Source organism: Ursus arctos, unplaced genomic scaffold (genome assembly GCF_023065955.2).
Source record: "Ursus arctos isolate Adak ecotype North America unplaced genomic scaffold, UrsArc2.0 scaffold_17, whole genome shotgun sequence".
Classification (NCBI taxonomy): Eukaryota; Metazoa; Chordata; class Mammalia; order Carnivora; family Ursidae; genus Ursus; species Ursus arctos.
This window is the reverse complement of record NW_026622841.1, coordinates 29799013-29821400: the sequence shown is the minus strand read 5'-3', so window position 1 is coordinate 29821400 and position 22388 is coordinate 29799013.

Here is a 22388-nt window from a genome sequence, read left to right as displayed (position 1 = left end):
GCCAGAAGTTGAGGGGAAGAAGAAAGGAATAGGCAGAACACAAAAAAGTTTTAGGGCAGTGAAAATACTCTCTATGATACTAATGGTGGATACATGTCATTATAAATTGGTCAAGATTTATAGAATGTGCAACACCAAGAGCAAACCCTAATATTTCACTAGGGACTTGGGATGCAAACGATGTGTCAATGTAGGTTCATCAGTTGTCACAAATGTCCCACTCTGGTGGTGGTGGGGGGGTGTCAATAATGGGGGAAGCTGTGCATGTGTAGGAAATGGGAGTATATGGGGGATCTGTGTTTTTTGCTCAGTGTTGCTAAAAAACTAAAACTGCTCTGAAAACCAAAATTTATTTAAAAAAAAAAAAACTTATAAATGATCCTCCATAGAGAACAAAGTGGATGTATCCTCACTGATTGCTTGATCCCCCTCAACACTCGTGTAACTCAGACACAGGGCTTCCCATGTGTATTCTGTGTCTGACTTGACCTGCTAGAGCGGACAAAACCACAACCTGTGAGAGTCCTTCTGCAGAGAAATTTCTGGCTGGAACCACATCCGGTCAGCTTCTTTTTCTTTAGTCAAGAAGAAAACAACCTGACAAGAGGGGGAGAAAAAAAAAAAAGCACAAAGTCAAAATGACAGGCAAGGAATGAAAGAATCAGGCCAGTAGTGATGTATGAAATGTCCTACTTTTGATTTTCCATGTACAAAACACTTAAAATTGATTTTCAATATTTTCATCAATATTCTTAGCCACTACTGTCTATTTCCTGTGACAGGATGGATGTCCCATCTCATTCTAGTCTCCCTCCTCTTCCTTCCCCTCCCTCCTTTCCTGAATAGTTAACACTGGCTGTCCTTTAAGTATATTTAAATTCTCTTTAAATGCAGTCCAAAAAGTAGCCTGATTGCCTATTAATCCAGCAGCTATAGAACATATGAAAATGCCTAAGGATGGCTGAGTTTAGCACTCAGTGTAACACAGGACTTTGAATTTTGGACCTTGGTAAAATGTGAAATGACATTTCACAGAAGGAGAAAGCTATTTTTACTTTAGTGTTTTAAAGATGCCTTTTGGAAGAATTGTTGCTGTGTCCCAGGGCTTCCCTGCTGTGTCCTGGAATCCTGTCAGATTAGAGAGCCACCCACTGGAAGGAAACCTTTCAGGAAGTCAGCCAGCCACTCTCTGGGGCCTTCCTAATTGCCCCTCTCCCCATCTGGGCTGGTAACTCAGTTGGATGCATTGTATATGGCAAATTCAGTGGAGCTGACTAGACTAATGCCATGAATTTGATTTTCTTGCTGTCTCAAAGAAAAGTGATTTCCAACTCCTTCTCTACTAACTTAAAAATATGTACTAGTGGCCTGAGGTCAGTAAACTAACACAGTGGGGCTAGAGCTGTACAAACTACCAGTTGCCCCTCTCTTCTGAAATACAATGAATGTTTCAGTATATGTGGTGGGGTCAGCATTGTCTTTTGCATATTTAAGCATTAGTTTCAGTTTAATAGAATGGGAGATTGAAAAAGAATTTGCAATAAGATTTGGCTCGCTTCATCTTTGCAGTAGATCAATGGCTTTGTCACTGAATCATCCATCACTTCGTGGTCCTGATCACTAAATGCAATTGGTAATGGTCAATCACATTTCTCACTGGACAGTGTTAGCCAAAGCCATGTTCTCCTCTGGATGGCACTGGTTGAGTCATCTGTTTCATCAGGACTACAGGCTGTAGTGTGTATCTTCTCTTACTTCATTAGCGGGAGGTTGTTTCCCATCAGGCAGGCCTTTCTAACACTTCCAGAGCATGACATTTGACTCTATACCAACTTTTAGTCAACCCTTTAGAGATGCTCCTTTGGAAACCCTTAGGCCTTGAGAAGTGGTACCATCTGTAAATCAGTGCTATCTTCCTCTTTCATGAATGTAATATGGTGTTTCTCCCTGCTTTGACATTTTTATCTGGACCACGACTGATTTGATTCTAAACCTAGAGTAGGCACAGTCCCAACAACAAGCCAATTTCCCCCAATCACTTCCTATGAAACTCTCATGACAGGAAGTGATGATTACATTAATTTGCATTGGCAAGGAGGGCTTTGCCGACTTGTGTTCCCTCATGTTATATTCCTCTCTGTGACCCATGACTGCTGTTATCTATGACCTGGATTTACTGCTAGAAGCATTATGGTGAAGAATTTCTCTAGAAGCCAAGGTTACTTTTGAGAGCTCTTCACTAATCTGTTGGCTTTATATACTAGGGAAAAAAAACCCTTCTGTTCTGTCGTTGTAAAACTTCTGGACATGACTGGGTCATTTAATGATATTTGTAGTTGGCCATTATGAGAATGAGTCAAGGGAGTATTAATGCCTTGACCTGTGCAAGGGTGCCTTAGGTTAGCGAGTCAAGGGTAAAATATAGTAGTTTAGGAATCAGAGTTGAGGATTTGCTGAATCTGTCACAAATTTCTTTGTGCCTTACTTGTGTAACCTGACTGATGCATGGAATAATTAAAAAATCAGACAAAATGTTGAACTTCTCAGGTATCTTTCTTTCTTCCTTCCTTTTTTTCTTTTTTTAAGCTCTCTTTCTTAAAAAGATTCAAAGTACCCTGTAAATGTGAGGTATGCTAACATTTGCATCTTGCCTTGCTAGCAGAGCTACCATCAAAGCCTATCTGATATCGCTAGCACTTTGCCCCCAGCAAGTGGTCTTTTGCAAGGGGACTGCGCATGCTCCATTGCCCTGTGGGCCTTGTGAGGAGAGAGAAAGCACCTACACAAGCTAGAAACACTAGTCCACATTTCTTCTTCTTCTCATATTTTCATTAAAGGGGGAGTAAGAGTTTCAAAAGAAAGCTTTTATGCAAGTTCTTAGGTTATTTGACTAATTTAATAATTGGTGTATAGCTTAACCTAATTTCACCTGCTTAAATAATGTTGGGGGGGTAGCAGTAAGGTATGAAAAAGTCTGAAGTTGGAATGTGAAGGTAAAAAGAGAAAACAGGAGGGCCTAGCTTGTAGCATCATCTACAAAGCTTCTAAAACTCATTGAAGACCTTTCAGTGTCCAGAGAATCCTGAATTCAGTAGAATTTTAATGCTTTGATGAACTTTAAAAAATGTCAGTTCTTCAGTGGGATCAGTCTTTATAGCTGTGATGTCCAATCGGATAGCTTACTAACTGCATGTGGCTATTCAAATGAGAATTTAAAACTCAGTTCCTTGGTTGAACTAGTGATATTTCAAGTGCTCAGGAGACACAAGTGGTTAGTGGCTACAGAACTGGACAGAAGTTTTATTGGATAGTGTTCTAGAGATTTTGAGAATCAGCCTTCAGTCAGATAAGGGCACATTGGATGAGTGCCCAATACTTTCTCTGAAAGTACTTGTTTTCCTTTCTTTCCCCCCCCTGGAAATCAGTTTGTCTCTCTGTATATAATGTGTGTGTATATATTTATCTACTGCTCAGGTATTTACGATTATAGAACATAGCAAAGAAATGGTTTTCATCAAGTTGATAATAGAAGTGAGAAAGGGAAGAGGGTTGATGCTTATGCAATGTTTCCTATATGTTAGACATTGTGTGCTAGGGATATTAAAAATCTCACAAAAGTTACCACACTTGAGACACAGCAGACCTATGAGAGATGTTTTATAATTATCTTGGTTTTTACAGATGGAGAGAAGACCTAGATCCTACAATTACCAGGTGAAAGAAAAAACTCAAATTTAGCTTTCTTGTCTGACACCAAAGTTAGTTCCCCCAACCATTACACACACACACACACACACACACACACACACACACACACACACACACACAGAGTTATTGTGTCTTAAATATTACTTTCATTAGTACTTGCCAGACCCCAAGCATAAAGTATTAGATTTGCTTTTACATGACTTATATGGACTTAAGAACTAGGTTGAAAAGAACTGCTATCAAAGCAAGAATTGAACAAAATTTGCCATGATTAAAACTTTTTCCATTTGGAAAATCCTCCCTTCAGGACAAGATGAGAAACATTCAGTATAAAATGCATATAGATTAATATGGTCTTCAAAGAGACTGGAACAAAAAGATGTAAAAGGGAAAACAGCAAAAAAAAATTTTTTTTCAGCCATTTGCTCTAATTTCCTGGTTGTGAGGAGCTTCCCTGTACTTGTCATATACAGCTTGAGAAATTCAGTTCTCAAACCAGCTGGGACACATGGAGAAGAAAGGCCAGCACATCTCAGATGTGTGTGCAGACTTCCTCAATTTCAAATGATTAAATGGCTGAAACGCAAAGAAGAGAAGCATGTAGCTACTCAATCCTGTCCTTACAAACACAGTAACGAAAGAGGCCTTCTCCATTAGACGGCAGGCATAGCTCACCAAGAGGGACTTGTTTCTGCAGGGGAAGAGTTCTTAGAGTCTGACTACAGCCTGTTTGATGGCTCAGAAGTCATCTGGGGACAATGCTGCTATGAATATTGGGGTGCATATGGCCCTTCTCTTCACTACATCTGTATCTTTGGGGTAAATACCCAGTAGTGCGATTGCTGGATCATAGGGTAGCTCAATTCTTAACTTTTTAAGGGACGTCCACACTGTTTTCCAAGTGGCTGTACCAACTTGCATTCCCACCAACAATGTAGGAGGGATCCCCTTTCTCCACATCCTCTCCAACATTTGTTGTTTCTTGCCTTGTTAATTTTTGCCATTCTAACTGGTGTAAGGTGGTATCTCAGTGTGGTTTTGATTTGAATTTCCCTGATGGCTAATGATGTTGAACATTTTTTCATGTGTCTGTTAGCCATTTGTATGTCATCATTGGAAAAATGTCTGTTCATATCTTCTGCCCATTTTATGATTTGTTTGTTTCTTGCGTATTGAGTTTGAGAAGTTCTTTGTAGATCTTGGATACCAGTCTTTCATCTGTAGCGTCATTTGCAAATATATTCTCCCATTCTGTGGGCTGCCTCTCAGTTTTTTTTGACTGTTTCCTTGGCTGTGCAGAAGCTTTTTATCTTGATGAAGTCCCACAAGTTCATTTTATCTTTTGTTTCTCTTGCCTTTGGAGATGTGTCATGAAAAAGGTTGCTTTGGCCAATGTCATAGAGGTTGCTGCCTATGTTCTCCTCTAGGATTTTGATGGATTCCTGTCTCACATCGAGGTCTTTGATCCATTTGGAGTTTATCTTTGTGTATGGTGTGAGAGAGTGGTCAAGTTTCATTCTTTTGCATGTAGCTGTCCAATTTTCCCAGCACCATTTATTGAAGAGACTGTCTTTTTCCCACCAGTTGTTTTTTCCTGCTTTGTCAAAGATTAGTTGCCCAAAGAGCCGAGGGTCCATTTCTGGGTTCTCTATTCTGTTCCATTGGTCTATGTGTCTGTTTTTGTGCCAGTACCATGCTGTCTTTGTGACCACAGCTTTGTAGTGCAGCTTGAAATCCAGCAACGTGATGCCCCCAGCTTTGTTTTTCCTTTTCAACAATTCCTTGGCGATTCGGGGCCTTTTCTGGTTCCACACAAATTTAAGGGCTGTTTGTTCCAGTTCTTTGAAAAATGTCATTGGTATTTTGATCAGGATAGCATTGAAAGTGTAGATTGCTCTGGGTAGCATGGACATTTTAACTATGTTAATTCTTCTGATCCATGAGCATGGAATATTTTTCCATATTTTTGTGTCTTCTTCAATGTCTTTCAAGAGTGATTTGTAGTTTCTAGAATATAGCTAAATCATGGAAGGAGCCGAGATGCCCTTCAGCAGATGACTGGATTAAGAAGATGTGGTCCATATATGCAATGGAATATTACTTAGCCATCAAAAAGAACGATTTCTCAACATTTGCTGCAACATGGACAGGACTGGGGGAGATAATGCTAAGCGAAATAAGTCAAGCAGAGAAAGACAATTATCATATGGTTTCACTCATTTATGGAACATGAGAAGTAGGAAGATTGGTAGGAGAAGAAAGGGAAGAAGAAAGGAGGGGGTAAACAGAAGGGGGAATGAACCATGAGAGACTGTGGACTCTGGGAAACAAACTGAGGGTTTCAGAGGGGACGGGGGTGGGGGAATGGGATAGGCTGGTGATGGGTATTAAGGAGGGCACATATTGCATGGTGCACTGGGTGTTATACGCAAGTAATGAATCATGGAACTTTACATCAAAAACTAGGGATGTACTGTATGGTGACTAACATAGTATAATAAAAAAATATTAAAAAAAAAAAAAGAAGTCATCTGGGGGACAGTAGAAGCTAATGGTTAACAACCCTGGCTCTGGATCCACATAGACTTCGATTTGAATCCTGACTCCAGTACATGCTAGTTGTGCGGACTTGGATAAGGACTCAGCTCCTCAGAGCATTGGTCTTTCCCTTCCAAAGATGGAGACGCTATAGTTTCCACATCACAGGGTGGTGGTAGGAACCAACTGAGATGCTCCATATAAACCATTTGGTACCCTGGCTATGTAAAATATTCAAGGTTAGGTATTTATTATTATTACTGTTATTATTATCAGCAGCAAGTCCTTTTTATTGAGACTGAATTGCTTCATTTAGCTAGATAAAACCTGTTAATCTTATTTGTCCCTCAGGATTCATAAACAAACTTATGCTAGGATAATCAACACTTCAATCAGATCTGGGTCTCTCAACCCTTCCTCATGTGACAAGATTCTCTAATGTGATACTGGGTGGGGTAGTACTTGTACTTCTCTTGTGCATTAATGATTAATGTTCATTCAAAAAATGTGACTATGGAAATGGAGTCTTGCATTTCAGACCTAGTGTGACAGTGTCCGGGTGCAATGGGATCATTACTTCCTGGAATTTAGATTCAACATATTTGTTAAAAAGTAGGTTACTTTAATTCCTTCAAAAGTCAATAAGAGGACTTTCCCATTAAGATAGATGGAGCAGACCTATTTTCTCTTTCTCCTGTTAAATAGAATTAAAATCTTGGAATAAATATATATATATATATATATATATATATATATATAGCAGAAGGAGAGAAGTTAGACCAGCTAGGAAACTAGGAACTCAAAACATGCTGAGTTGCCAGTTTTTTCTTTTTGGGATTTCGTTCATCTCAGATTGGGTTCTAGAGAAGCTGAAAATCCAGAAATATCAATGGGCATGGAGCATAAAAAGCCCTAGGGAAAGCCTTGCTCTTGTTAAAGATCAGAATGACGGTGAGAGACCTGTCCTCCATAGCTTTAGTCTTCTTCTCCCTAACAGAATAACTTAAGTTGGGTGCTTAAACAGCAAGAATGTGTTTCCTAAAGTCTGGAAGCCGGAAGTCTGAGATCAACATGCCAGCATGGTCTGGTTCTGGAAAGAGCTCTTCCTGGCTTGCAGAGGGTTGGTGCCTTTTCGTGTCCTCACATGGTGGAGAAAGAGAGAACAAGCTCTCATGTGTCTCTTGTGATAAAGCCACTAATCTCAACAGACCAGGCCCTCCTGCCCTTTACCTAATTACCTCCTAAAGATCCCATTTCCAAATGCCATCACATGGGAGTTAGGGCTTCAGTTTATGAATCTGGGGGGAATACAGTCATTCAGTCCATAATACCCATCTTGCTGGGGTGGTGTTGGGGGGTGCCTAGTAGAAAGTCAGAACTTTCACAAAGCCCTGGTAGTAATGAGGCCACCTTCACCTTTTTTTTTTTTTTTTTTTTTTTTTTTAAGATTTTACTTATTTTAGAAGGAGGGAGAGTAGGTGGGGAGGGGCAGAGGGAGAGAAAATCCATCTCAGCCATGGATGACACTGCTCATTTATCTGGAGGTTGCATTTCTTCTCCCAGCTCAATTGGCATTTCAGCCATATCTCTAGGAAGAAATAGCTTAGCTCTCTTGACATAGGGGACTCAGGCATAAGTGAAGCAAGAGGGAGATGACTTTTGAGCAAGGACCCATCCTCCCCTCAGTTTCCCCTGGGACTCTGCAATAGTCCTCCTTGAAGAGACAGCAATATGGAGTGTCCGTATTGGCATCTAGAAGCTTCTGGAGGCCAGCATTTGTCCATTTCAATTGCCAAATCTGCGGTACTTAAAATTGCTTTTCATTACAGTTTGCGGTCTATCCTCATGACCTGTTCACAAGTCCACTTTACAGATAAGCTTATGTTGTGTAACTCTCTTCTGTTGTTCATCCATGGTGGCTTATATGAAGGCCACATTTGAAGATAGAAGCTAGGGGAAATTCTTCACTCCTTCTCCTTGCTTTATCCCTTCTGCAGACAAGGTCACTTGTGAGCACTTGAGCCTTAGGTCAGTGGTCCTACATCTAAAAATCAGACAAAACTCAATAGCGTCACTCTTTGAAGAGGCAACGTTCACTCTAGCATGGCGCCTTTTCTTCCAAGAATGAGCTGTTACTTCTACTGCCAAGAGGTGTCTTACCCAGAAAAGAAAGTGATGGCAGCTGAGCACCTCACTGTCAGCCCTGAAACACATGCCTGCTTATTCTCCCCAAGTACCAAGCCCAGCATCTTGTCACCAGCCTCTGGTGCATTGTGGGGTAAGTGGAAATCTGTCATCATGTTTTCCTCTGAGAAGAGAGACTGTCCCTGGCCAGTGACTACTGTTCTTCACTAAGCCTGACTTGAAAACTAACTGGTAAAGTTCTTATCAGGAGACAAAATCAAATTATTTCCTCCAAATTCCTTTAAAAAATACCAAAATAATATTTTGGCTTCCGGCTTCCAGAATTTAGGAAACACATTCTTGCTGTTGAAGCACCCAACTTAAGTTATTCTGTTAGGGAGAAGAAGACTAAAGCTATGGAGGACAGGTCTCTCACCGTCATTCTGATCTTTAAAAAAAAAAAAAAAAAAAAAATAATCAGGTTTGAATCCAGATTTTGAAAAAGGGGATGTAGTGTTCTGGGGAGCATCCCTTCACCCACTCCAAGTGCACAGGGGAGGGAGACCTCTCTGAGCAGGCACCGTGTTGGTAAGGGATTCCCAAGGAAACCTATCACATCTCTGTTCTGAAAATATCTGAGATTTGGATTTCAAAGCACTAGTTAAGGTTTTTATTTTGTTTTATTTTTATTTTCAGTTTTCTTAATATGGACAATTCCTGCCTTCCCCTGGTGCTCCCCCCCCCCCCACCCCAAGTACCTAGGTCTAGTAGCATGAGGCAGAAGGAGACTTTAGAAGGTTATTTCTGTTCCTTTCACCTGGAGCAGGGCAACAGACATCGCCGGGTGGAGGTGGTGGCAGGTCGCAGGTAATCCTGATCGCTGGGTTGATGGACAGGGTCGCCCTGCTCCATTTTCACTTTATAGAGGATATAACAGGCAGATCCAGTCAGGCTCTTTGGGACTCACAAGGAGAGAAATTCTCTTGTGGAGTCTCACACATGAGTGGCTGGAAACTTTGTATCTCTTGACCTGGGAGTTGACTGTTCTGTCAAGTGATAGCCAGCGGTTTGCTTGATCACTGCCCGCTGTCAAACCCTGACCAGGGGTCTTTCCTTCCACATCTGTCTGTGCAGTCTACTGCTCATCCTTTTTGGTGCTCTGAGTTCCTTGGCTTGAAAGGTGGTTTATATTTGATACCACAGATAATTTTGTTTTGGGGTCTGATCTTAGCTTAACGTTCTGTCATTTTGGTAATTTACGGAGGTGAACTTTGATGCCCATGTGTACTTACATGTAATAAATAGGTTCTGACTATTCTACACATGCTACTTCATACTCAGGTGATTTCTTTGGCACCCTTGATGCAGCGGTGGCATCCCTAACGTGTCATGGTTGGAAGAATAAAAAAATGGAAGCCTGCCCAACTTGAGAGTTTTTCCACAAAGCCCTCTAAAACACAGCAAAAAAGGAAGCTTGGAAAGTAATTCCTGTTTTGGTGTACTACTTTGTGGTTTATGCAGTGCTTTATATTGACTATTTTTCACGAAAACTCAGTGCAGGAGGCAGGATGTGTTTACTCGTAATTAATAATGGAATTGAGTTTCAGAGAAATTAAATAGCTGGTCTAAGGTCACATTGTTGGAAATTGCCCAGTTTACCCAACTTCTTATTTCACAGTCCAGCCTCTCAGTCTGTTGCATTTCCACTCCCTTCTTATGCATATGTACTGTCAACACGTGAATGAAATCAGTGTGGGGACGTAATGGAAAGGGCAGGAAGGAGCCATATGGCCTCAGTTTTCATCCTTATCGAAGGGTTGTTTCTGTGTCTTTGCCCTCTTCCAGCTTCCCTGAAGGAAAAACAGAAAAAGACAGAATCTTACTCATCTCGGACTTGAGATATAGGAAGAACTCAATTTCAATGCATGAATGATAGCAAATATATGAGTTATACATCAGATTTCACAGAAGAGGTGATGAAAGAGTGGACAGACCAGGGTAACTACTATGACAGGAAGAGATCCATGTTGGCCCCATCTGTTCTTTTCTGACACCCAATTTTTTCTCTGTAGGTAATATCCAGCTCAGTACACACTCAGTACAAACCTCCTAAGGAGGGGAAAAAACTGTTACGAGCACACTCCCATTGTTTGAGTTTGTAACACAGTTGCCCCCAGAAGCTCTAACATTGAACTTTATGTGACCTGCAGTTCCTGGGAAAACTAAACTGTTTGACATGGGGATCTAAAAAATGCTTTACATATTCTAAGTGAAATAAATCAGAGAAAGACAAATACTGCCAGTTTTCACTTATATGTGGAATCTACAAAAGCCAAACTCCCAGAAACCATAGACGGGTGGTTGCCAGGGGCCTGGGGTATAGGGGAAATTAGACACGTTGGTCAGAGGGCACAAACTTAGTTATGAGATGAACAAGTTCTGGGGATCTAAAATGTAGCATGGTGACTGTAGTTAGCAATACTGTATTATGTGCCTGAAATTTGTTAAGAGTATAGATCTTAAATTTTCTCAACACACAGACACATGTACACACAAACACAAATGCGCAGATATGATGGATGTATTAACCAACCTTTAACCCTTATGTGACTATTTTACAACGTGTCCGTATATCGAATCATCACATTGTACACCTTGAACTTATACAATGTGATTTGTCAGTGCATCTCCATAAAGCTGGAAAGACAACTAAAAAGCCCTTTACAAATTGTAGAACCATGGAATATACGTTGGATTTAAATCCAGAGTTTTTGGATTCTAGCGGTTTCTTTTTTACATTAAATGGTTTAAAAAGGAAGTTAATATATGAATACATACTCATTATTAAAAGTTTCAAGATACAGATAAGTATATAGAATTAAAAAGTTAAAATCTTTTTAAAAAGAAATGGCTGTGTAATATTCCATTGTACGGATGGACCATGATCCAACCCTTGAATTGGGTATGATTTTTTCCAAGGTGACAAACCATGTGGTAATAGACACTTCCACATATGTCTTTGTGTAATGGACATGTATGTTGGATAGATTTCTAGAGGCAGAATTTCAGCATCAAATAATAAATTTGTAAGTAATTTTGATAAGTATTGCCTCCTAAAAAGTTGTATCCGTTTATAATATCACTCATTTCTCCTATCCCTGCGAATACTGGATTTTGTCAGTCTTTAGAATTTCTGCCAGGGTAACGCAGTTTGTTACAGCAGCTTTTCCTAAGACCTAGAGCGATGTTTTTGTTTAATCCTGTCAGCAGAATCTACAAAATGGGTTCATTAGTCCTACTTCAGGCAAGTTGGGAAGCTCAAAGAGGGAACAAACACTGTGTGATTATTATACATTATTATGGCAACCCAGAGTAGGATTACATTCACAAACATTGTTTTCAACTCCTTAGAGATGAAATTCTTCATCTGAGTCTGTTCGCAGGGTATGGATTATAAAGCCTTCAGAAGCATGGAGACCTCACGTGCCCCCGTCTCCTCCCATATTCACTCAGTGATGGACACAGCTTCACAGAGCAGTTGCCAAGGTGGGACTGCAACACCTGTCTCACTGTGCTCCCATTGCTCTGTGTCCTGCGAATGAGCCCCCATTTTCCATATGGAGCTTGCTGAGCACCCTGCACTCAGAATTCTGAATAAGACCATCCAGTCCTCTTTAAGAAACGCTAGAATAGGCTAAAAATGCTGATGTTAGAGGATGTGCCGCTTATCTGCGCGTGGTGGCATTACGTGACCATAGTCACGAGGGCACCATAGCTTGCTCTGCAGTTCCCTGTAGAAGGCTCTGGGCTGCACAGGATCCTGGTGTTCCCACTCCTCAGAGGAGGAAGCGGGCTGGTGGTTCCTGGAGTGCAGTTGGAGGCTGCGTGTGCCAGTGTTCGGGAGCTTTCGTGGAGGGAACTTTCCAGCTGTGACCCTTGATAGCGCAGATGAGGCTGAGGCTCTAGCCCATTCTCTGCCTGGGGTGGACCCTAGCAGTGCCCTCTGTTACCCCCTGAAGAGGCTACGCTGGAGACAGGAGGTTTTCATGTTAGCCCATCAGCAGTTGCTCATGGAGCATCTGATTTGGGACCAATCCTGTGCTAGATGTGGGAGTTGAAGGAAAAAAGCAAACACTCCCTGCCCCAGGTTATTTAGCATGAAAGGAATGGTAAAGACCTAAGTGTTTTGCTAGAATTGGTCAGAGTTGTTTAATCTCTCTCTGGTCTTTGGGTGGCTCCCACTCTAGTTGAAGTACTGATTTTCTTAAGTCCCTAAACTCAGTTTGCAGTTTCCTTTTACTCTAAAATATGCACACTGCCCACAGCATTAGGCTCTAGCTAACTTCTGCTCAGAAGCCTTCAGAGGTGGACTTCAGAGTCCACCCAGTTATTCATGGTGTAAAATCCAAATTGTCAACATTTCTAATTCAGGGGTCAGCATTCTCTTCTCACCGCTCTCTAGCCTTGAGCTTTTGTTGCTTTTTTACTGACATTTGTTCCTTTTCCTACGTTAGATTACTTGCAGTTCTGCCAACACCTTCCATTTCATTTTTTTCCTGGAGAATCCTCACCTCAGGGCTCATTAAAAACATTGCCACCTCCATGAAGCCTTTCCTGATTACTTTCAATAGCAATTTGACCCTTTTTCTAAATTCCTACAGACATTGGTTTGCAAGTCTCATGATACCTAACATCATGTTGCCTTACGTACAAGCACTGGTAGAGGGTAAACTATCCGGAGCACAAAGGTGAAGTGGTGGTCTTCCTGGGATCTTCCCAGTGGTAGTGACTGGTTCATTCTAAAGGGAAATGTTAAATAAATCAATGGTCTTTAAAATGAAGGAATTCAGAGAAGGAGGCTATCAGTATAAGTTGAGGTATTTAGGAGAGAGATAAACGTGAGACTGGATTTTTCAGGGTTCCCCATGTGGTTAGCCACCCAGTGTGCATGTCTGTGGGGTTGTGTCTGGAGGCATTTGAGGTCTTTCCTAAGTGTGCTTCAAAACAAGTGTAGCCAAAATCCTTGTCTTCTAAACTTGACATTTAATATCATAGGATCCTGGATGGGATGTGTTTGTGATTTGTTTGAGGCCACAGCACAGCTGCATAACATTTTATGGGCCCATTTTATACAGTGTGGTTTCCCATTTTCAAAGAGACTCATTAAAAATCTTATTAAGCTATTAAGTATCCTCAAGGTGATTGTGTGGCTTAATTACAAAAGCTCTCTTCATGGCAGACTTCTAGGGAGAGGACCATTCCCACCTTCACAAACCAGGTTTTGATTTTATCTTTTCCTTTCAAATATAACAACCTAAGTTTCAACTTTGCCTTTTTCAGAAGAAAAAAAAATTCTTCTAATGTTTACTGTTTGTGAAGAGGAGAATTTATTTATTTGTGGGAGAATTACAGCCTCCTAAGCATTCCTGAAAGATTTCTCCTTTAGTGTACCAGGTTTGAGAGGGGGCAACTGTGGACTTTGCATATACTCAAGGGTAAGCATTTTCTAGAATGTTCCGGGTGCTGCCCAGAACATTGCTCAAGTCTGCGTTGATCCAATGGCAGCCGCAGAAGGCAAATCAGGGAACACAGCAACATGTAGCTGAGCCTCTGGCTGTACCTCCAAGCCAGAGCACTTGGAGACAGATTCTTAGCACACTTCAAGCACACTCGTGCCTCCGGGCCTTTGCATTTCCTGTTCCTTCTCTCTAGGATATTCTTCCTCTAGATGCCTACATGGTTTACTTTCTCACTGTGTTCTTCATTCTGTGCTGATGTGACATGATCAGCCAGTGCTTTCCTGACTACATAAAAAGAGACGGGTGTCCCACTCCTCACTCTATCCTATTCCTCCAGCCCCACACTTTATCCCATTTACCCTGATTTCACAGTATTCACTATTTGGCGTAATATGTATTTACTTATTTGTGTGTGTGTGTGTGTGTGTGTATATGTATGTATATGTATATATACATATTTTTTATGATGTTCATCTGTTAAACTGTTAAACTCCAGAAAAGCAGGTGGCTATTTTTTGTTTTCATTTTTTTGTTGTTTTTTTAAAATTGTTGTATTCCTAGGGCTTAGAAGAATACCTGGCATGCATTAAGCACTTAATATATATTGAATGAAGAGAAATGTCCTCTAAGACACTAGAGAATAATATATTATTAGTGGGCAAGGAGATCTTGGAAACAATTTAGTGTACCCTTTTCCTTTACAGAGGGGGAAACAGAAGAGCAGGGAGGTGGTGTGGACCCCCAAGGTAGCTTGGTGGTCAGTTGTAAAGCTGGGGCCCCTGCTGCTTGGACTCACAGACCATGCCCTGTACCACATGACCAACTCCCTACGGGGTGCTTTCTCACATTTTAAACCCTTTGACAAGAAAAGGGGGGAAAAAGCCAGGCTCCGTTTGAGAGAACAAAATCAAGAAGGGGTGTCAGGGAATTTGATGATCTGCGAGGGCAAAGAGCAGGTCCCACGTTCCTGAGGACCCACGTTCCTGAGGACCCATGGATAAACATGTATCTCCTCAGTGTATTTAACATAGAGTGTTGTTGTAACCAAAGCAATTGAGCAAACAGGAAACATACTGAGAAATCAATACCTCTTGCCGCTTAATAACGACATATCATTTTGTAAAATGGAATGCCACAGCATGGTGGCAGCTGATGGCATTTGTTCTTGATGGTGACATTCTGTGTGGTGTAACAACGCATCATGCATAGTTAGCAGACGTTTCTGAGTCCCTTCTAACAGGTTGGTCGAAAAGTTTACCAAGAAACATACCATTTTGAATGGCTGAGTGGGATCCACTCGAATATAAGAAGTTGTGACTGTTTCACACCATGGTGTTCTAACGGATCTCATTTTCTTTGCTCTAATGGATCTCAGGCTAAACCCAGCCCCTGCAGTCCTGACGACGCCTCTGTGCAGCGGGGTGACCAGGGCACTCCCTGCATCTGCATTCTTTCCTCTGTGTGGTTCTGGGGCCCTTTCTGTGCCTGCAGTCCTCTTCTTCCCTCTTCTTGCCAGTTCCTGTCTTCTCTGTCTTTCACAGCCCTATTCAAACTGACACTGGACCATTTTCCTCAAACTGACTCATCATTCCTTCACTCTGCTTCTGCATCTCCTATCACACATTCCACAGCTGTTGTGATCCTCTTACATTCCCTCTCCATGCTTGTTTGTGAATGTTCTTTTGCCTTCATGTCAAAATCTAGCATGCACGGTGGGGTAGGGTAGAAGGAAGGGATGAGACAATGTCCTTCTCTCCAGGAGTTGCCAAGCTTCGTGTGAGCAAAGTCTGTCATTCGTGAAACCATTAAAAATGGACAATTAATTGTAAATCATGGAGCAATGACAAAATGTTTCCCTAGTATGCATGTGAAGGTTACATGGAATTTGGTGTCAAAATCTGGACTTAAACCTTTTTTTTCCACTATTAGCTGTACTACCTTGGACAGGTGACTTATTCTAAGAGATTCATCTTGGCTTCATCCCAAAGACCTTCACTGTATTGCACCTCTAGTTAGATCCAGGTTCCCCAAGGGCAGGAGCCCCAGGAAGTCTGCCCAATTCTTGTTAGCATTGGAGATGACAAGGGGTGATGATGAGGCAATAATTGCTGATCAGTTGAAGGCACCAGAAAATGATGCCCCCTACTTAGAAAAGTGCTTTCCAGGTGACTCCTGGAAACACACCGTGTCACTGATTCCTTTGACCTAAGCACTTGTATCTTTTTGAGGATCTTTTTTAAAGTATGTGCATGAGTTTGAGACTCTTCTATCCATGATACAGATGGCTCTGTCCTGGCTTGAGGACTGTTTCCTACAGAGCACTGGAAGGGAGGGATGAGATTAGGGGGATCCAGAAAAGCAAAGGAAAAAATCCCTCCTGGTTAAAACAGTTTCTCTTAATTCACAATTTTGTTCAAAACTGTTCCTACATATAAAACTTGCTTAAAGAGCCACATGCTCTTCTTTGCCCTTATATTGGAATGAACAAGAAAAAAAATGGTTATGTGTATTTGGGGGTTGTGAACTCTTTATTACAGGAATATTTATTTAAAATTTTTCTTAGAAAAGGTTTAGTAGTTTTTTCCGTTACAGAAATGTCAGCCTTGCTCAAATAGAATTCATAATCAGCACATGACAGAATCACTCCCCGAATATTTACTGAGAGTTCGTCTCAGAAAAATAACTGGCTACTCTCAATGCAAGGTGTGCAAATGATCCAAAACAAATTGGGTTTCCTCTCTGTGAAGGTGCGGGTGTAATGCAGCATGAAGGATGATGGGGCTCAACCTAGTGTAAAACCAGCACAGGCAGAAGGGCCTGAGAATTGGTTACCAGGAGAAATCCCGTCACTCCGGATGATTACATTAAAATGAGGGCCCGAGTTGCCACTGTGGGTGAAGTGACCTACCTGCCTTCTCCTGTCCTCCTCCAAATGTGCTAGAATGTGGGATGGACTCGGAACCAGGTGTTTGGGAAAACAGACACAAATGCGATTTTCTCATCGCATGGACAAAATGTTGTGCATCTCACAAGGACAGGGATTGCCCCCACTGGAGCCAGAAGCCTAGTTATCATTTCTAGAGAACTGGAAGAGAAGCATTTGTGTCACAGGGCTTTTCCAAACACGCCCTCTCTACGTCACCTTGTGTTTTCCCATCAACATCTAACATGGTTACTGGGGCAGGAGAGTGCTTGGCTGGGCCCACAATGACCTGGAAATTAAAAAAAAAAAAAAAATTAGTTTCATGCTGAAATAATGCTATATGACTTAAATGCTGAATATTCTTCGCTGTACTCTCAAATGTGTTTCTGGCAGTGGCTCTGTGAATTAGCCAGGCCGGAAGGAATTGATAGAATGTGGAAGATAAAGGGGTGAATAGAGATCATCTTTCTTTCCACTCCCCCCCACCCCCCTTTCCTCTTATTGACACAGAGAAAGGGAAGCAACCTGCCCAGAGTCACACAGACTGACTGACATCAGATCTCCCTACTCTGACTAGGCTGTTACCACTGGAAAACAATAGTAGGCAAGCAGAAAAACAGGTAACATATGTATGTAAATATGTTTATTAGTGGTTAATTGGGCAGGGAGAAAGGAGCTTAGTTCAGAAATACTATATGGGGTGCCTGAGTGGCTCAGTCGCTTAAGTGTCTGACTCTTGACCTTGGTTCAGGTCATGGTCTCAGCCCTGCATTGGGCTCCATGCTCAGCGGGGAGTCTGTTTGAGATTCTCTCCCTCTCCTTCTGCCCCTCCCCCTGCTCACATGCCTGAGCTCACTCTCTCTAAAATAAATCTCTTAAAAACATACTACAGACTGAGGAGCTTAAATAAGAAATGTTTATTTCTCAGTTCTGGAGGCTGGGAAGTCCAGGATCAAGGCACTGGCAGATCTTGTCCTGGCAGTGGTGAGGACCTACTTCCTGCCTTGTGGAGGGCTGTGTTCTCATTGTGTCCTCACGTGATGGAAAGCAGAGAGGAAGCAAATGCTCCTGTGACTCTTAACAAGGGCATTAATCCCATTCAGGGGAATACTCCCATCATGACCTCATCTAATTCGAATTACCTTCCATGGACCTAATCTCTTAATACCGTCACATTCAGGGGGTAGCGTGTCAACACTGAATCGAGGTGGAGGGCACAAACATTCAGCCCATCACAGGTGATTTTGGAATCTCAAGAAAGGTGAGGAAAGCTTTAAAAAAAAAAAAAAATTGCTGAGTGATTTTAATCCACATACCCCTCTACCATTGTAGAGAAGGTACCATTTCTTCCATCTGTATTTTAAAATGTCTATCCCAAAATGTGTAAGGAAAAATGAAGAGATGTGTGTGGTGTGGGAGGAGGGCTCACGTCAATGCCCACTGGCCAGGCGTCCACACAGTTGCTGGGTAACGGAGGCGTTATGTGATGCTATAATGACTCTATTTCAGGTAGGTGGAGGCTTGGCTTTTTGGCTGTCCTATGAGTTTATGGTTTAGGTGAGATAAGGCACAGTCTTTCTGGCATTCTCTTTGATTTCCCCTTTCTGATCACTTTACAGTGCTGCTTCTGGGCTTTCCCCCCTGGGAGACAGCACACACCACATAGAGAACTGTGAGGTCTGCAGTAACAAGAATTGGGTTCTTTTACTGTCCACTTACTAGCACTATAACCCTGGGCCAGTCACTGTCCCATGGAGCCTTACTTTTTTCATCTGGAAATTTTGGAGGGTAATACCTTCTTCACTGGCTGGCTTTGAAGAGTACCTATGTTTGTATGTGTAGCAGGTGCCTGTGATACTTGGCATGTTCCTGCTTCCTGGAACTTTTTAACACCTTCACTATGAACGTGTGGTCTTACTGGTCCTTCTTCCCACAGAGGAAGCTAAGAACTCCTACGCCAGTCCTCACGGCAGCAAAAGCACGAGCTCTATCAATTGTGTGCATTTGCGGGACTGATTTAGCAAGGAGCAACCGGAAGAAGGAGGTTACAGATAGATTATACTATTTTTGGCAAAGTTAATTACCGAGCCCAGCTTTGCATGTCTTTAGTGATTGTAAAATCAAGTTTCTGGTTCAAAAATGATACTGGTGTTGGTAACATTCATGGTTCCTGTTGGTGGTTTGTATTAGCGTATATACTGGTAACCCAATCTATTCTCTTTTTAAGCCTGGGTGGGGTTATATTTTTCAGTTCCCTTGGTCCCTGAAGTGTATGTAAGTATGTGTGAGTGCATGTATGTGTTTCCTTCTTGAGACCAGGGTCCAGTCCATTTGGGTTTATATCAAAAAGAGTATGATGTTGGCTGATTACTTTGTTTGATTCTACCCGAAAGGATCCTTGAGCGACCTTGACTTAAACCTAACGTATCTGTGGACTAGTCTATTTGTGCCTTCATTTCCCCAATCACGGCAAATTAGATTTTGGTGGTCTTTTCCATTCTGGCTCTCCAGGTGTTAAGTCTTTCCTTCTAGGATGATTAGTGCTTATATTCTAATTTGGATCCATTTCACTAAAATTTCTTTACATATTTTATAGCTCTGGTGCCAAGACAGTTTGATTTCTCTGGTTCCATCTGCACAGACTTCATTCTTATTGGGGAAAGTCATCTGTTTTTCTTGGAAGCCCCTTGATTGAGGCCTACAACAGTAGACTTCAGAGGAAATGCGCCTTTGGAGACTACTGTGATAGTCAAAACAGTTCAGATCCCATTTGCGTGTGAGAGGAGTTCTTCCCCGGCCACCAGCCTGGTGCTGCTAAAGGTGGTGCAGGTAACAGAGCATCTAATTTTAGCACCTTTTCACAGGCTAGTTGCTGGAATTACAAAACTATGATGCACAGTTTCTTCCCTCAAAGAGACACACACAACAAATGTGGCAGTGGTAAGTAGGCACAGAAGTCCAGCTCCTCCCACTCTGCAAGAGTGGTAAGATGTCAGTAAAGTCTAAACGGAGGTGTAAAAAATAGATATTTGCCAAGGGAAGAAGGATGGCATGGCAAAGGTAGGCCAGGGTGGTACAGTTGGGGAGACCCAGGTGACTCAGCAAGCAGGTTTGATGTGACATGGTGAGCTAGGCAGCTGCAAGCAGTGCTCAGGGTTCATGCAGAAGGCAGGGAGTGGTCACGTGAGTTGACAGGGAAGATGAGAGGGTAGAGGAGGGAACGGTTTTCCCTGACCCTCTCAGGGCTTCTGACTGGGTCTGAAAATTAAGCTGACAAAGACAGCTTAACAGGAGAAAAGCATACAAGTTGATTTGCTATAAGCTGTATGTGAGCTGATAGTCTTCTTGAGGAAATGAAGACCAAAAAGATGATTAAACCTGAGTGTGTTTCTGTTAGGTTTGATGAAGAGTAGAAACTTGTGGAAAGAGAAGCTAGCACAAAGAGTATGAGCTAAGTGTAATAAACAGGTTTGGGGGGGGGGGGGACCTTAGCAAGGCCCATTCATTCAGATTGCTCTCTCTGTCTCTTCAGGGAAATAAGCATGTTCCTTCCCTCTGGGTATAGGGAACAAGAATACCTCTCACGTGAGGGTTTTAGAAACTGCTTCAGCCAAAGGTCAGATAGTTCTTCCTGCACATGCCTGTTTCTCATATTCCTTAAGCTTGAAATACTCAGTCTGTCCAGGTGTCCTGTTTTGGGGTAGCATGTCCTGAATCCCCTCCCCTCAATACAGAGGGTCCTGCTCTTGATGGTGGATGCTGATGCTTTGCTATGACTGCAGCCCTGAGTAACAGGCCAGGTCAGGGTGGACAGGCCTACGGGAGGGGCAGAGTTAAAGGGGGGCAGACGTAGTTTACTTTTTGCCCCTGAACTGGGGGGTTGGCTTTGATTGGAGTCACTTTTCTGGTCGTCTGGTGCCTCTCTAGACCTGCTGACTCAATATTCTTCTTTTTCCCCAGCAGGTGTGACTTTGGTGGTCTGTACTGTGCGTTTTCTCCTCATTGAGATGAGAAACCCTTAGGAATAAGCTATACCTAAATCTGCAGCCTTTGTGGGACTTGACCTTTTCTATGCTTGGATATTTACCTCCTGTATTCTTTTACTCAGAGGATACAAATATTCCTCACCACTTTTGGGGGGCAGGGGCAGTTCTGCTAGCATCAGCCACTTTCCCTGTAATCAGTGCTGTGAATCCCCATCCTTAAGAGCATCTCAATGATTTTTTCATATTCTCTTCTGACTTGAGGGTCTCCTAATAGGTTATCAAGGGATTTCTATACAATTTATGACACATTCCTGACTCGAACATTATGATCTAGGGAACCAATTTTAATCCTTGGACTTTCAAGTCTACTAGGCTAAAAATTAACTTAGCAATTAGAAGTGTGCTTTGACACTGGAATGTGTTCTCACTGCAGGAATACCTTTGAAAAGAGATCTGGCTCACTGTGATTAATAGAGTGGGTGGGGCTTCTTAGCAAGCTGCTTCCTTCAGAAGTTAATGGAAGAACATCTGTGTTCTGGGAATCACTGTTTGCTGATCATTGAGGCAATCAGGTATTGCAAATAGGTGAGCTGTGACCAGATGAACTTGTGAATGACAGCAGGGGACAGCATGTGACCTCAATATTTATACTGAGGAACCATGATCACCAAAGCTCTCTATTTTATTTTAAAGCAGAAGAAACTATCTTCAGTGGATAAAACTAGATTTAATAGCAAGCCACTACAAGCTCACGGTTTTCTGAATGGAGCATTTTTCTACAGATAACAAGAGGAATAAATACAGCCATGTTACTTCTATAGATTTTTTTTTTTGTTTTTTACTCTGATATTTTTTTTGAAAAGCAGACCTTAAAGAATAATCCCAATAAAATGGCTATTGTTACAGGGGAATATACCACTAAAAAATTTCAACTCTCCATCCTTGGTTTAAAATTTGTCAATCTTTTCTGATTGTTTTTCTTATTTGTTCCAGATTCCTCAGGTTTGAGAGCTAGAAAGATTATTCAGTAATGACATTTAAGCGGCATTTAAAATAATGGGTTCATAGTATAGGTCAAGATATTATATAACGGTTGTAATTTGGAAGCAGGCACAGCAAATATTAGCCCTAACTTACACAATAGCTGGACCAAGAGAATGCTTGTGTCTAAATAGCCCTTCTGTGAAGGAGGATGAATGGCATAGTCCCCACCCCTTTCTTTCAGCGACTATAAATGACTTTGTACAAATGTTAATAAGGCACCCAGTAGTTCAAGGTTCCCTTAGGTTCCTTTACAATTATTCATAAATCTAGACTCCCCTTTTTAAAACCATTTTTGCATATTACCAGTAATTATTCTCACATAGTGAAAGGATATACATAGTGAACATTTTACAATCATGAACTCAATGAAATAAATACTAATCCCAAACACAATTACCTTTACTAGAGCAATCTCACATATGAAAAAATGGAGGCTCAGGGGTGCTGATAACTTGTGCCAGGTCAGCCATCCAGTATGTGACTGAGCTAAGGTTCACACACAGCTCTCGGACACAAAAGTCTCTGACTGTACAGAGAACACTGCTG